Genomic DNA, 14,375 nt, shown 5'->3' with positions numbered 1-14,375 from the left:
TCGACTTGCCGGGTGTACAATTTTCTCATTTTATCCCTAATTTTTGCCCGAACCTTTTTCTGTTTTTGGTTCGCCGGGATGCCCATTTTTGCCTGGACTATTTTGTTCTTTTCGTCCAGCGGGTCTCTTTTATACGAAGTATTTTTTAACTGCGTCCGCATTCACAGGGGATGGAAAATCCTCGCCATCCATGGTCGTTAACAACAAGGCTCCGCCAGAGAAAACCTTCTTGACCACGAATGGACCTTCATAATTCGGCGTCCATTTGCCCCTTCGATCGTTTTGAGGAGGAAGGATCCTTTTCAACACCATATCACCTACGTGATATACCCGAGGTCGCACCTTCTTGTCAAAAGCACGCTTCATTCTCTGCTGGTATAACTGCCCATGACAGATGGCGGCTAGCCTCTTTTCCTCAATTAGGCTCAACTCCTCGTATCGGGTTCTTACCCATTCAGCCTCTTGCAACTTTACGTCCATCAGGACTCTCAACGAGGGAATCTGAACCTCAACGGGTAACACAGCCTCCATCCCATACACCAGTGAGAAAGGAGTTGCCCCAGTAGATGTGCGTACCGACGTTCGATACCCATGCAACGCAAACGGCAACATCTCATGCCAATCTTTGTAGGTTACCACCATTTTCTGCACAATCTTCTTTATATTTTTGTTGGCTGCCTCAACCGCCCCATTCATCTTCGGACGATAGGGAGAAGAATTGTGATGCTCAATCTTGAATTCCCGGCAAAGCTCTGCCATCATCTTATTGTTCAAATTAGAACCATTATCAGTAATGATTCTCTCGGGAACCCCGTATCGGCAAATGATATCTCTCTTGAGAAATCTGGCAACAACCTGCTTCGTCACATTCGTATAAGAGGCTGCTTCTACCCACTTGGTGAAGTAATCAATAGCCATTAATATGAACCGATGCCCATTCGAAGCTGTAGGTTCAATCTTTCCGATCATATCAATGCCCCACATAGCAAACGGCCATGGAGACGACATTAAGCTCAACGGATTTGGAGGCACGTGCACCTTGTCTGCATAAATCTGGCATTTATGACACTTCCGCACGAAATTGAAACATTGGGCCTCCATTGTCATCCAATAATAACCTGCTCTCAGCAGCTTCTTTACCATCGCATTCCCACTGGCATGGGTACCAAACGATCCCTCATGAACCTCTTTCATCAATTGGCTTGCTTCTGCATCATCAACACACCTGAGCAAGACCCAATCAAAATTCCTCTTATACAACACCCCATCCTTATTCAGGTAGAACACCATGGCTAACCTCCGCAGAGTCTTTCTATCTTTCTTGGATGCTCCCTCAGGATACTCTTGCGTCTCAAGATAGCGCTTGATATCATAATACCATGGCTTCTCATCATCAGGTGCCGTATCAACAGCAAACACATAAGCCGGCCTATCCAGACGTCCCACTTCAACACTGGGGAACTGATTCCACCTCTGCACCTTAATCAAGGCAGCCAGAGTGGCCAAAGCATCTGCCAAAGGATTCTCCTCTCTGGGCACATGATGCAACTTCACCTTGGTGAAAAACGTCAACAACCTCCTCGTATAATCTCGATACGGAACCAAATGAGATTGATGCGTATACCATTTTCCGTTAACCTGATTCACAACCAGAGCTAAATCTCCATATATGACAAGGTTCTTGATTCTCAAATCAATCGCCTCTTCAATCCCCAATATACAAGCTTCATATTCAGCTACGTTGTTGGTGCACTCAAATGTTAGCTGGGCAGCAAAAGGAATGTGGGATCCTTTCAGCGTAACCAAAACAGCACCAACACCGCTTCCATTCACGTTAACAGCCCCATCAAACATCAGAATCCATTCGGATTCAGGGTCAGGCCCCTCCTCCGGGATTGGTTCCTCACAATCTTTCGATTTGAGAAACATGATGTCCTCATCAGGGAATTCAAACTTCATCGGTTGATAATCATCAATAGGTTGCTGGGCGAGGTAATCAGACAATACACTCCCCTTAATCGCCTTCTGAGAGGTGTACTGTATATCATATTCTGTCAAAATCATTTGCCACCTCGCAACCCGTCCGGTCAATGCTGGCTTTTCAAAAATGTACTTGATTGGATCCATCTTGGAAATCAACAAAGTGGTATGAACCAGCATATACTGCCTTAGTCGGCGAGCAGCCCAGACCAAAGCACAGCAAGTTTTCTCGAGCAGTGAATATCTTGTTTCACAGTCGGTAAACTTTTTGCTAAGGTAGTATATGGCATGCTCTTTTCGACCAGACTCGTCATGCTGCCCCAATACACACCCCATAGACCCCTCGAGGACTGTCAGGTACAGAATTAACGGTCTCCCCTCCACAGGAGGCATCAGAATCGGAGGCTCCTGCAAATACTCTTTTATCTTTTCAAATGCCGCTTGGCAATCATCATTCCACCTGACCGTTTGATCTTTCCTTAACAATTTGAATATCGGTTCACACGTGGCTGTTAAATGAGATATGAACCGCGAAATGTAGTTCAATCTACCCAAGAAACCACGAACCTCTTTCTCTGTTCTCGGTTCAGGCATTTCTTTTATCGCTTTTACTTTTGCAGGATCAACCTCGATTCCTTTCTCACTTACAATAAACCCCAGCAATTTACCGGACCGCACCCCGAAAGTGCACTTGTTCGGATTCAACCTCAGTCTGAACTGTCTCAACCGGTCGAACAACTTAGCCAAATCTACCAAATGCCCCTCTTCTGTCTGGGACTTTGCTATCATGTCATCAACATAACATTCAATTTCATGATGAATCATATCATGAAACAAAGTCACCATGGCCCTCTGATAAGTAGCACCGGCGTTCTTGAGACCAAATGGCATCACCTTGTAACAAAAGGTACCCCATGGTGTAATGAACGTTGTTTTCTCCATATCATCTGGCGACATTTTGATTTGATTATAGCCAGAAAAACCATCCATGAAGGAAAACACCGAGAACTGAGCTGTATTATCTACCAACACATCGATGTGAGGTAGTGGAAAATCATCTTTCGGACTAGCTCTATTCAGATCCCGGTAGTCCACACACATTCTTACCTTCCCATCCTTCTTCGGGACTGGCACAATGTTCGCAACCCATGGCGGATAATTAGTGACAGCAAGGAAACCAGCATCCCTCTGCTTTTGCACTTCTTCCTTAATTTTCATCGCCATATCAGGTCGAGTTCTGCGCAACTTCTGCTTCACTGGAGGACAATCTGTTCTCAACGGTAACTTGTGCACCACAATATCGGTATCCAACCCTGGCATATCTTGATAAGACCAGGCAAAGATGTCGACATACTCCTTCAACAACGCCACCATTCTGCTCTTGACACTTTCCTCCAAAGCAGCCCCGATTTTCACCTCTCTTTTGACCTCGTCGGTACCCAGATTCACCACCTCAATCTGTTCTTCATGCGGCTGAATCACCTTCTCCTCTTGTTTTAACAACCTGGCTAATTCCCCTGGCAGTTCACAATCTTCTTCATCTTCTTCTTCAGCAAGATAGATCGGGTTGTCGAAGTCATACAAGGGTGTAACAGGGTTGTTATCAATGAGATCCGGAGAGGAATCGCATCTGCATGAATGTTGATTCATGCATTGCTTTAGAACCGGTGTGACAAATTGAAAAAGAAAAATGAAAACATTGCCATTTTTATTTTGTTTTTATTTTTTAAACTGCAAAAATAAATGAAAAACAGGGAACACCGCTTTTAACTGAAAAACATCCTTTATTAATGATGCAAAAATCTTGCAAATTTAAACATGAGGTGGCCCTTACAATGGACCATTACGTGTCGGGCAACACGCATGGCTTTCATGCAAATAAGAATAAAAACAAGAAAAATATTACTCTTCAAGGAGAGTGACCCGGATGATCTCTTCGGCCTTCCAGTTCTGGATTTCCATCCCTGGCGTGCACGGCTTTATCCACTGATCGATGTCGCAGTCACTATCAGCATCTTCACTCATCATACATATGTGATCCGGATCCAACATTCCGGCGCTTGTGAAGGTTACTGACGTACGACGTCCTCTTCCTTGCCCTGAGCCTCGGCCAGGCTGATATCCAACCCCAAATCGGTCTTTCTTCTCGGGGATCTCCATCATTCTCCCCCAACCAGGAGCCTCTCCACTTTTGACCACCTCAGCAGCCTGCTTGTATGAAGCGATGGATGGTTTCTCTTCTTCTTGCTTCGCGAACAGAGCATTCTCCACCTTGACGGTTTCGAATGCCTGGCTAGGCGTCTCCCATATTTCTCCATCCATCTCCACATACTTGAACGAAGACAGGTGGCTGACAAAAATGTCCTCCTCTCCACAAACAGTGACAACCTGACCTCCCCAGACATATTTCAGCTTCTGGTGCAAAGTCGAGGTAACTGCTCCCGCAGCATGAATCCATGGGCGACCCAACAGGCAACTGTATGCTGGCTGAATATCCATGACATAAAATGTGGACTTAAACACCTCTGGGCCAATCTTCACCGGCAATTCAACCTCCCCGAACACGGCCCTTTTAGACCCATCAAATGCCCGCACAATCAGATCAGTCGGGGTCAAAATCAGCCCATCACAGTTGAGCTTTGCCAAGGCTTTCTTTGGCAACACATTCAATGAGGAGCCGGTATCAACCAGCACATGCGAAAGCACGGCTCCTTTGCATTCCATCGCTATGTGTAGCGCCCGATTATGATTTCTGCCGTCCACTGTCAGGTCCATATCCGTAAAGCCCAACCCATGGCTAGCATGCACATTGGATACGATCGTCTCTAGCTGATTAATAGTGATCTCCTGAGGAACATAAGCCTTCTTCAGAATTTTCAATAAGGCCTCCCTATGCCCCTCTGAGCTCAGCAACAATGAAAGAATTGAGATTTTGGACGGAGTCTGCTGTAAGTGATCAACCAATTTGTACTCCGACTTTTTGATGATTCTTAAGAACTCTTCAGCCTCATCATCAAATTTGTTGTCCGACCCCGCAGGCGCCGGTGTCACCACAGGAGTACCTCCATTCTCAACCACAGACTTTCCCTTTGCCCTGGCTAAAGCCTCGGCCTTTTCTTTTTTATCTTTTTCTTCCTCCCCTCTCCTCAATGCATCAGGAGCAAACAGCCTACCGCTGTGAGTGAAACCGCTGGGACCGGCATTATCCACCTTTAGCACGGTGGTTTCACTTGCAGTCTGCTCTTCCAACTTCTCCCCGTTACAGTACACTTCCCCACCATAATGCCACGGCACGGCATCATCTTTGTCGTAGGGAATTGGCCCAGGTACCGTGATGGTAACTGGAGCCTCCTCGCTAAGGTTAGACAAATCCACCGGGTCGTAATAAATGGTTATGGTGGAGACCTCCCCTTTTTCTTCATCAGCCCTCTCAATCATAATATTACCACTGTCCATCAGACCCTGGACACACTTCCGCAGAAGCTCACAACCATTCACAGAAACAGTGCACTCAGCACACACGCGGCCGCAGCCCGGATAAACCCCGTTCTTCAACAACTGCCTCTTGACCTCAGCCAAAGGTGTCTTCAACTGATCAACATCAGACAGCCCAATTCTATTTTCCGCAGAAATGGCATTCACCCCCCTCTGACCATGCGCGGGCATGGGATTAGCATTGACGTTGGGAGATGGAGCAAAATTAATGGCCTTGGAATCCACTAAATCCTGAACTGTGTGCTTAAAAGCTTTACAGTTCTCAATGTTATGCCCAGGCGCACCTGAGTGGAATTCACACTTTGCATTCTCATCATAGCTAGCTGGCCTTTGATCAGGTCTCAAAGGTGCCAGAGTTCTGGTTTGCACTAGGCCCAAATCTGCCAGTTTCTTGAACAAGAAGGCATAGGTCACCGGAGGCCTATCAAATTGACGATCCTGTGCTCTGCCCCGAACTTGATAACCAGCCCTTTGCTGCCTCTGCTGAAAGGGTTGTCTCTGTTGCTGTTGCTGCTGTTGTTGCGGTGCAGGTTGAGACTCAGCAGGAATGGTTACTGCAGCATTGTGCTGGAAGTAACGGTCCCTACTGGGTCCACGTTGAGTATAAACAGCGCTGGTGTCTCCTTCCTTTTTCCTCTGCCCACCATTACCGAATGGCTTCTTTGAACCGGAAGAAGATGCAGACGCAGTACCCTGAATCTTACCCAGCTTTAACCAACTTTCTATTCTTTCCCCTGCCACCACAATATCAGAGAAATTGGTGACAGGGCAACCCACCATTCTTTCTGCAAACGGCCCCTGCAGGGTCCCCATGAACAAGTCAGACATCTCACGATCCACAAGCGGAGGTTGCACCCTTGCAGCCAGTTCTCTCCACCGCTGAGCATACTCCTTGAATCCCTCATTATGCTTCTGAGACATACCCTGCAGCTGGGTACGGCTCGGAGCCATGTCAGCGTTGAACTGGTACTGCTTGAAGAAAGCATCTCCAAGATCCTGCCAACTCTTTATATCAGAAGATTTCAGCTTAGTGTACCATTCCAGGGAGCCTCCGGACAGGCTGTCCTGGAAGAAGTACATCCACAACTTCTGATCTGCCGTGTACGCAGAGATCTTGCGAACAAAAGCTTGTAAGTGCGTCTCTGGGCAAGAACTCCCGTTATATTTGTCAAAACTGGGCGCCTTGAACTTCTGTGGGATCACAATCCCATCTACCAGCCCCATGTTAGACATATTCACCACCCCGGGCGTGGCATAACTCTCAAAGACCTTTATCTTCTCAGCCAGCAGCTGAATCTCCTTGTTCTGAGGTGGAGCATTGTAAGGCACAAACGGTTCGTTCTTCATCGAGAACTGATCAGCCTCTCTATCTTCCTCCTGATCTTCATCGAATCCGTAGAATGGAGGCACAAAATTATCCTTCTGATTCTGACCCGGCCCAGGTTGACCAACAGCATCGCCGAAACCACCAGCATTATTCACAAGGCCCACAATCGTCCTCTTTCCACCGTCTCGGGACCCTTGCCCCTGGTTGGAGACTCCATCCAGGTTAACCCCACTGTTTGCTGCAGAAGCCCGCTCGAGCTTTTCAACTTTGTCTGCTAACGCTTTCTGACCAACTGCAAAGCCTTGCATTATGTTGATCAGCTCATTCATTTTATTTTTCAGCTCGAGCATATCTGCGCTGGGAAGCTCCATGAGTCTGGGAGTATTTCTTCTGGTATAATATCTGTGAGGGCGTGTTGAGTGCAAAGGTACCGTTCTTCGAGCGCGAGCAATGATTCCTGTCACAAACAAGCACGTTAGTAACAAACACCTGCAAAATAAAACACAGTTATTATGATCAATGCATGAATGCAGTGTCTATCCATATGAAGAACACTTTGTCTCTCGATCCTGGCATCACTGAGACAGATAATAATCCGGCATCAATATTCAGTCATTCAGCATTTGATTTCATCGTGTGGCTCGGAGATATGTGATTCGGCATGATACCCCCAACCATGTGTGTGCTTGTGCGAGTGCATACAGTAAAGCAAATAAAGCTTGAAAACCAATCACTGAATGAAAAATCACCATAACATAACCAAAGAGTGCACAATCAGTGCCATAGTCATACATCAAGTCAAATAAAGAGATACAATCCTCCAGAATTGGGAAGAAATACAGACAAGTGAATTCCGTCAACAAGCCTGACGGTAATCCAATACAAATGAAAGATCTAGCTCGATGAGGGTCCCACAGATGGTCCTATCTCATCTTCCATCCTCGCGAACTCTGCGGCGAACCTGAGCTCGGTATTCTCCTGCTGCAGTCTTCCAACTTCCTTCTGATGAATCTTCATCTGCCTGAAGTAGTGATCTCTCTCAGCCATGTAGTGATCTCTCTCAGCGGTGATCTTCAGATTCTCTGACTCCTTGACCTTCAGCTTTGCCTCCCACTCAGCAATGAGACTTCTGACTCTGTCATCTCTCTGATCCTTCACCAAGATTTGCCTTCTCTTCTCATCTTCAATAACTTTCGACGCTCTGAACAGCTTATCCTTAGTGATGTCGTGCTCCCTGTTGGACGATGCCAATGCTTGACTAATCTTCCCATAATAGGCAGTATCCATCTCAAAGCGCTTGGCCTCCAAGGCATGTCGCTTGTCTTGATCTTCCATCTTTACTTTGATCTCCTGATTAGCTGCCTGAAAACGAGCAACACTTCTCTCCAATTCAGCTTTCTCTGCAAGTAATTGGTCTCTGGCCCTCTTCATCTCAAGGAATTCCTCCATGCTGACAGAAGCACTTGGACCCTCAATCATGGGACACACAGGATCACCTCCAGGAAATGGTAGAAATGTAGCTTCAATCCTCTTCCGCAACCAATCCTCAAACAAAGGAAAATACCGACTGTTGACTTTACCATAAGGAACCTTACCCTTCCTCTGAATATCTCGCCACTCATCCAACACTTGCCTCAGCTTGGTTTGGTTACCATCTATCGGGAAATAAAAGGACTCCTGAATCTCTCGCCCGAGAGGAGAACCCTCTACAGCAAACCCCATCTGTCTCCTGAGAAGCATTGGGTTGTAATTAATGCAACCCTGAACTCCCACCAAAGGCACATTAGGTAAACTCCCACAACTGCATATAAAATCTCTTCCAGCCAAACCATTATGAGTCCAAGCAATATCATCAGCCCGCAAACCCATCAACCTGAAGGACCACTTGACACTGGGATCAATATGAGCAAAGGCACCTCGAGAAGGCAAATACCCCATAAACCATCGGAAGAGCAACTGAGAACAGCATCTGATCAAGCCACCACGCCTCTTCTCATTCCTGTTATGCACTGAGTAGTAAACATCTCCAATCAGAGTAGGAATAGGGTTTCTCTGCATGAACAACCTGATAGCATTATGGTCCACAAAATTCTTCTGATTAGGAAACAGAACAATCCCATAAATGCTCACAGCAATCAGAGCATAAACAGTCTTCCAGTTACCCATAGCAGCATGTTCCTTGGCATTAGCCTCCAAGAAACTCAAATGAAATCCAGGTAACTTCCCCTTTTCCTTCAATCCTTCCTTGACCATTTCCGGACTCAAATAAAGAGCACGTGAAATCCCAAGGACATCTGGCTCTGATCTAGTGACGTGGAAAGGAATCTGATCACGGATCTGAATACCCAGGATGCTAACATAATCCTCCATCAGAGGTCCCAACAGATAGTCTGGAAATACAAAGCACCTCAACCCCGGGTCATAGAACTGGAGAAGAGTATGAACGACACTCCTATCACTGTCAGTGAGTCTGAAAACCATCTTCAGGATACTACCGTATGCCTCTCTGAACATCCCCACATGGTCGGGAGTAATCAATGCTATCATCTCCTTCAGCACACCAACCTCAGGATCGAAGAAACTGTAGACAACATCGGGCTTCAAACCGGTCCTCATCTCTGAGCAAAGAAATCTCTCAACCAGGATCTCGATCAAAAATGTCCCTGCATATGGGTAAACATGTGTTAGATGCAATTAATGCAAAATGTAATGATGCTGATGAATGAATGCAATGCGTTGCCATCCTCCAAGCCATCTGATCATCTGCACTGAATCTGGTCTCTGAACTGATCACAACCATCTGAGAAGTGTACAATCACAAATCTGACCCACGGGTTCCGAAATAAACGGAAGAAAGATACATCATCATCATCATCATCAATCTCTGAGCAGACATTCGCGACCATCTGAATCGGCCCGGGGAATCCTGAAATAAACGGATCCCCACTGATAAATATCTCGGCCCGGGGAATCCTGAAATAAACGGATCCCCACTGATAAATCACGGACAGCACTCCGGTGTCTCTGAAATAAACGGCCATAAATCCGACTTATAAATAAGACCCATGGAACAAAAAGTCACCATCTGAGTCACCATCTGAACATGCATCTGAAAGAATCTCCCTCCCCTCACAGGTAAATTCTAAACAGGTCATCCTAAGGCGGACAATAGTCTCGACAATCGGGCAGAGATACTCAATGGGTTTGCCCTTTCGGGTGTGCCATTGCAGCTCTCCTGAGATCGTCTAAACCAAAAATCCGGGAAATGATCGGTCACCAGAGTCAACAGCTCAGATGAAGTAACTAAGCCAAAGTGGATACTCCACAGAGGAAAGCACTATCAAATGAACCTCGTCCGGCTTGTGGTACATCACGCCGCCAGGCACATGTTGACCTAACATGAAAGAGGCGACATGAGACCACACTAGTCCTAGGTGTATACTCGGGCCTGGGTTTTAGCCCCACTCCGAACACCCACCCCACACAGAGGAACCACCTGCATAGAGGACGGCAACAACATGATAGTATGATGCATGCAGACATTAATGCAAATATAGATACACGCTGGTTAGAATAGTAAATGCAATAAATAACACATAATAAGCAACCCAAACTAATCCTAAAACGCTAGGAAGGACTCGCTTAGGGACGATGGACCAGCATAGGTCAACATCTTTAAGCCATCCCCAGTGGAGTCGCCAGCTGTCGCATCCTCGAAAAAAACAACCGGCGGGACTCAAATAAAAACACAACACAGAGCCGCCACTGCGCGTTATTTATCCCAAGATAGGGAAAGGAAACGCTCAGAGAAACCTGGAAAGGAAAAGGTCTTGCGACCAAAGAGAAAGGGTAAGGGAGTCGGTTACGCAAGGGGAAGGTATTAGCACCCCTCACGTCCGTCGTACTCGACGGGATCCACGTTCTAAAATAAAGAATAGGTTGCTAAACATCACACACACACACAAGGGAACGCAGGTGGGGTTAAGAGAAGGGAGCTCGATAGGATGTCGCATCCTATGCCTACATATCTTGTCTGGAACAAGAATCAGAGCCACTGTAGTTCGGCTTACGCACGCCAAACAACACAAAACGCACAAACAGATGGCAAACAGGGAGCCCGACAACCACTCGATGGAATTACGTCAGCATCCGAACCAAAACACGCACAAAACGGCAAACGTGGAGCCCGACCGCCAATCACTGGGCTTACGTCGGCATCCGAACCAAACACACAATCAGATAACAAGTAAACACACACAAAAAAGAAAAAGGTTGCCCGGAGTGGTCTCGCACGACCACCTGCCTACATACCTCGTCTGGAACAAGGATCAGGGCGATGTAGTTCCCCTGAAAGGGACTGAATTACTAGCCAGAACAGAAGGAGACACAACACTAGGGAGACTACGACTCGAGCCTAGATGTTGTCATGCAAAGTCGTCCCTAAGTTCAGTTTTCTATCCTACTTGCATAAGCAAACTACTCCTATCCAGGAAAGAAGCAAGCACACAAGCATACAGAATAATTCAAGCATACATCAAATGAGAACAAGCATCTCAAACAGATATCCACATAGCACGCACTATAACCAAACAAGTGGCTCACACAATGGTTTGACTGCCTCAGCAAGTCGTCTGTACGGGCTGTGTTTGCTCTTAACCTTGCCATTACGAGGCTAAGGTGAAGCAGATGAAAGGATGAAGTGAGGATCAGACCTCACAGCTCTTATCCCTAACCAGGGAGAGCTTCTGACAAATGAGCATGGGTCCAGAATGGGGGAACCCTTCTATACTCAGAGACTCTGACACAATGTGCACTGCACGGATCTTGGGCTTGTGATCTCAATGCTACAACCATGTAATGGGAGCAAGGAGAAGACTCAACTGAATAGTGGGGGATAGATTGCTTATCCCTAACTTCCACCAATTGCCTTATTTAAAGGACTTTCACCTGCTTGGCACAAAATTAAACAATCACAATCATCGCCTCTTAAGGAGGACTTCAGACATTTATTTGCCCGGCCCGGTAACAGCCGGGTCTCCAGACTACATGAAGTTAGGAAGTTATACCTCAATGCAAGTTGCTTAAGCAAAGCAAAGCAAAAGTTCACAAGGAACTGAGCAACTAAAAGTACCTGGAAACAGTCAAACACAGTTAGTACTCAGACAGACAAAACTAAACAGCAAAAGTTCAATCAGTTAATCTATACAGATCAATGCACAACAAAGCAAGCTCAAAGCTCAATCCCAAACTTCACAACCTACAAAACAATGTTATGTTAGTGTACAAACATCAAACAACATCAATTGTATTTAACTTGATTCATTCTCCATGTGCATTATGCTTTTGATCCTGAAAAATCAAGCAAATATTAGCAACAAGACCACTAGGCTAAGCCTAGGGTCCAAAGGCAAGAAAAATTCCTAAACAGCAAGGTATTCACCAACCAAAGTCAAATTAATGTCAAACAAGAGCAAACACCATTAGTCTCATGTTTATATCACTCATCATGTTCATGTTATGCACAAAACAAGGCAAATTAGTTCAAATGAAGCACCAAACATGCAAACAGAACTATTGCATTCAAATACATATCAAAACAAATCCAAAAAATCTCAAATAAATTACACCTAAACAGGACACATCCTAGGTCTAGCACACCAAATTTCAGCTTAATTGGGCAAAGGGAACCATGTCAATAAAAATCAACAAAACAGACACAGTTACATGCTCCAAATCACAACATCAACATATGCATCCACTTCAAAAATTCATAAATCCATGAAGACAATAAAGAAATGGATGAGACCAAAACAGGGATGTCACATCATGTGTCTATTACAAGCATATCAAATTTCATGATCATTCAATACCATATGAGCATTTCACATCAAATATTCAAACATGTGTCACATGATTTTGCACAATTGACCAACAGAGATGAAAAATAGCAATCAATTTGAAAATGCAATGTAAAATTCCACAAAAATTCACATAACCTCTTAACATGTTAATCAAACATCATGCAAAATTTCACATTAATCCAACAAGTATAGGTCACTCAAAAAAATCCAGCAAATTGACATAATGAGGTGTGACACAAATTGTCACACCTAAGTTCCAAAATTCATAACTCAATGATCAGGTATCAAAAATTCATGAAATTTACATGTAAATAAGCATCAACCAGACCACAATCATCACAAAAAATTTCAAGAATTTCTTTGTAAGCATGAGAATTTCACATTGAATTTGGCACAATGTATCAAAAATGCACATATGTGAAACATCCCTAGGTCAAACATATTTTCTACCATGCACAACTTCCATCAATAGGTCAAAAAAATTCTACATTCAAAAAGAAAGTCAACACAAAAATTTTCACATTTTTCTGAATTTTCTATGATTTTTGGTGAATTTTCTAAGGTGTTAATGATTTTTTAGGATTTTTTATGAATTAATTAAATTAATTGAAATTTGACAATGGCACATTCGTAATTACGTGAGGCGGGAGCGGGAAACGCGTTATTCAAAAATTCAAACCGGATTCAAGATCAAACACTCCTAAATGTCCAGAATTCGTCTTCTTCTTCCCCAGATTTTCCAGAAATGGCATAAACATGATGAACACCAAAACTCAACGAAAATTAACATGCGTATACTCGTTAGAACCGTCTTTCTACACACAATCCAAATATCAACCTAATTTTGTCCAATTGTTCCTTAATCTCTCAGATCGATCATGTTAGGGTTTGGTTACAAAACTTCCAATCCAGATTTCTTAGCCTACAGTCATCTATTTGCAAAACTACAAACATCACAATGATCTACATGACATACACTTTAAAACGCACATAAGCATTAAGCATAACTTGAGATTCGTAAAAATGCAAAACCTGGCAATGGCAGTGTTGACCGGGATGAATTCGTGCGTTTTTGCTCCAAACAGGTGTAGTATATGCTCGTGGAAGGTGAGTAGAAGAGTTGGATTCGAATGTAGTGGCTTCTAATGCTCGAATTCAAGATTCACCATGAATGATGCACTTTTGGACAGCTGCGAATCACCACTTCTTGTGCTCCAATGACCAAAAACAGTTTGAGATGATGATGAGAGGAGTTCAAATCAAAAAGAAACTCGAAGATTGATCAACAATTGATGAAGTTTGATGAAGTTGAAGGTTTTGTGTTCTTGAGGAAATTGAGAGAATTGGAGAGTTTTCAGATCTGGTTTTTGGTGAAATGATTTTCTGTTATGATTATCATGTGATTAGGAATATATATGTGTGCTTAATCATCACTTAACCATATAATTAACCAAATGCCTTTGATTAGTGAAAATGCTTAATTTCAAGTAAGGGACAAAATGGTCTTTTCACATACAAGCCAATGCCAGCTCATGGACAGCTCACACACTCTCTAAATGACATGTGTGAGCTGTAGCAACTTGTCTCACTCTCATTGGATGCACCATTCTCATTTTCACCTTGTGATTGCACTTTATCCATTTTTGCACTTTCATTTTTCAAGTCAAATTCCAAACCACAAACCTTAGGCATGAAATGATGATTCCAACAAA

The sequence above is a fragment of the Lathyrus oleraceus genome, chromosome 2 (genome assembly GCF_024323335.1).
Source record: "Lathyrus oleraceus cultivar Zhongwan6 chromosome 2, CAAS_Psat_ZW6_1.0, whole genome shotgun sequence".
Taxonomy (NCBI): Eukaryota; Viridiplantae; Streptophyta; class Magnoliopsida; order Fabales; family Fabaceae; genus Lathyrus; species Lathyrus oleraceus.
Note: the sequence above shows the minus strand (reverse complement) of the source record.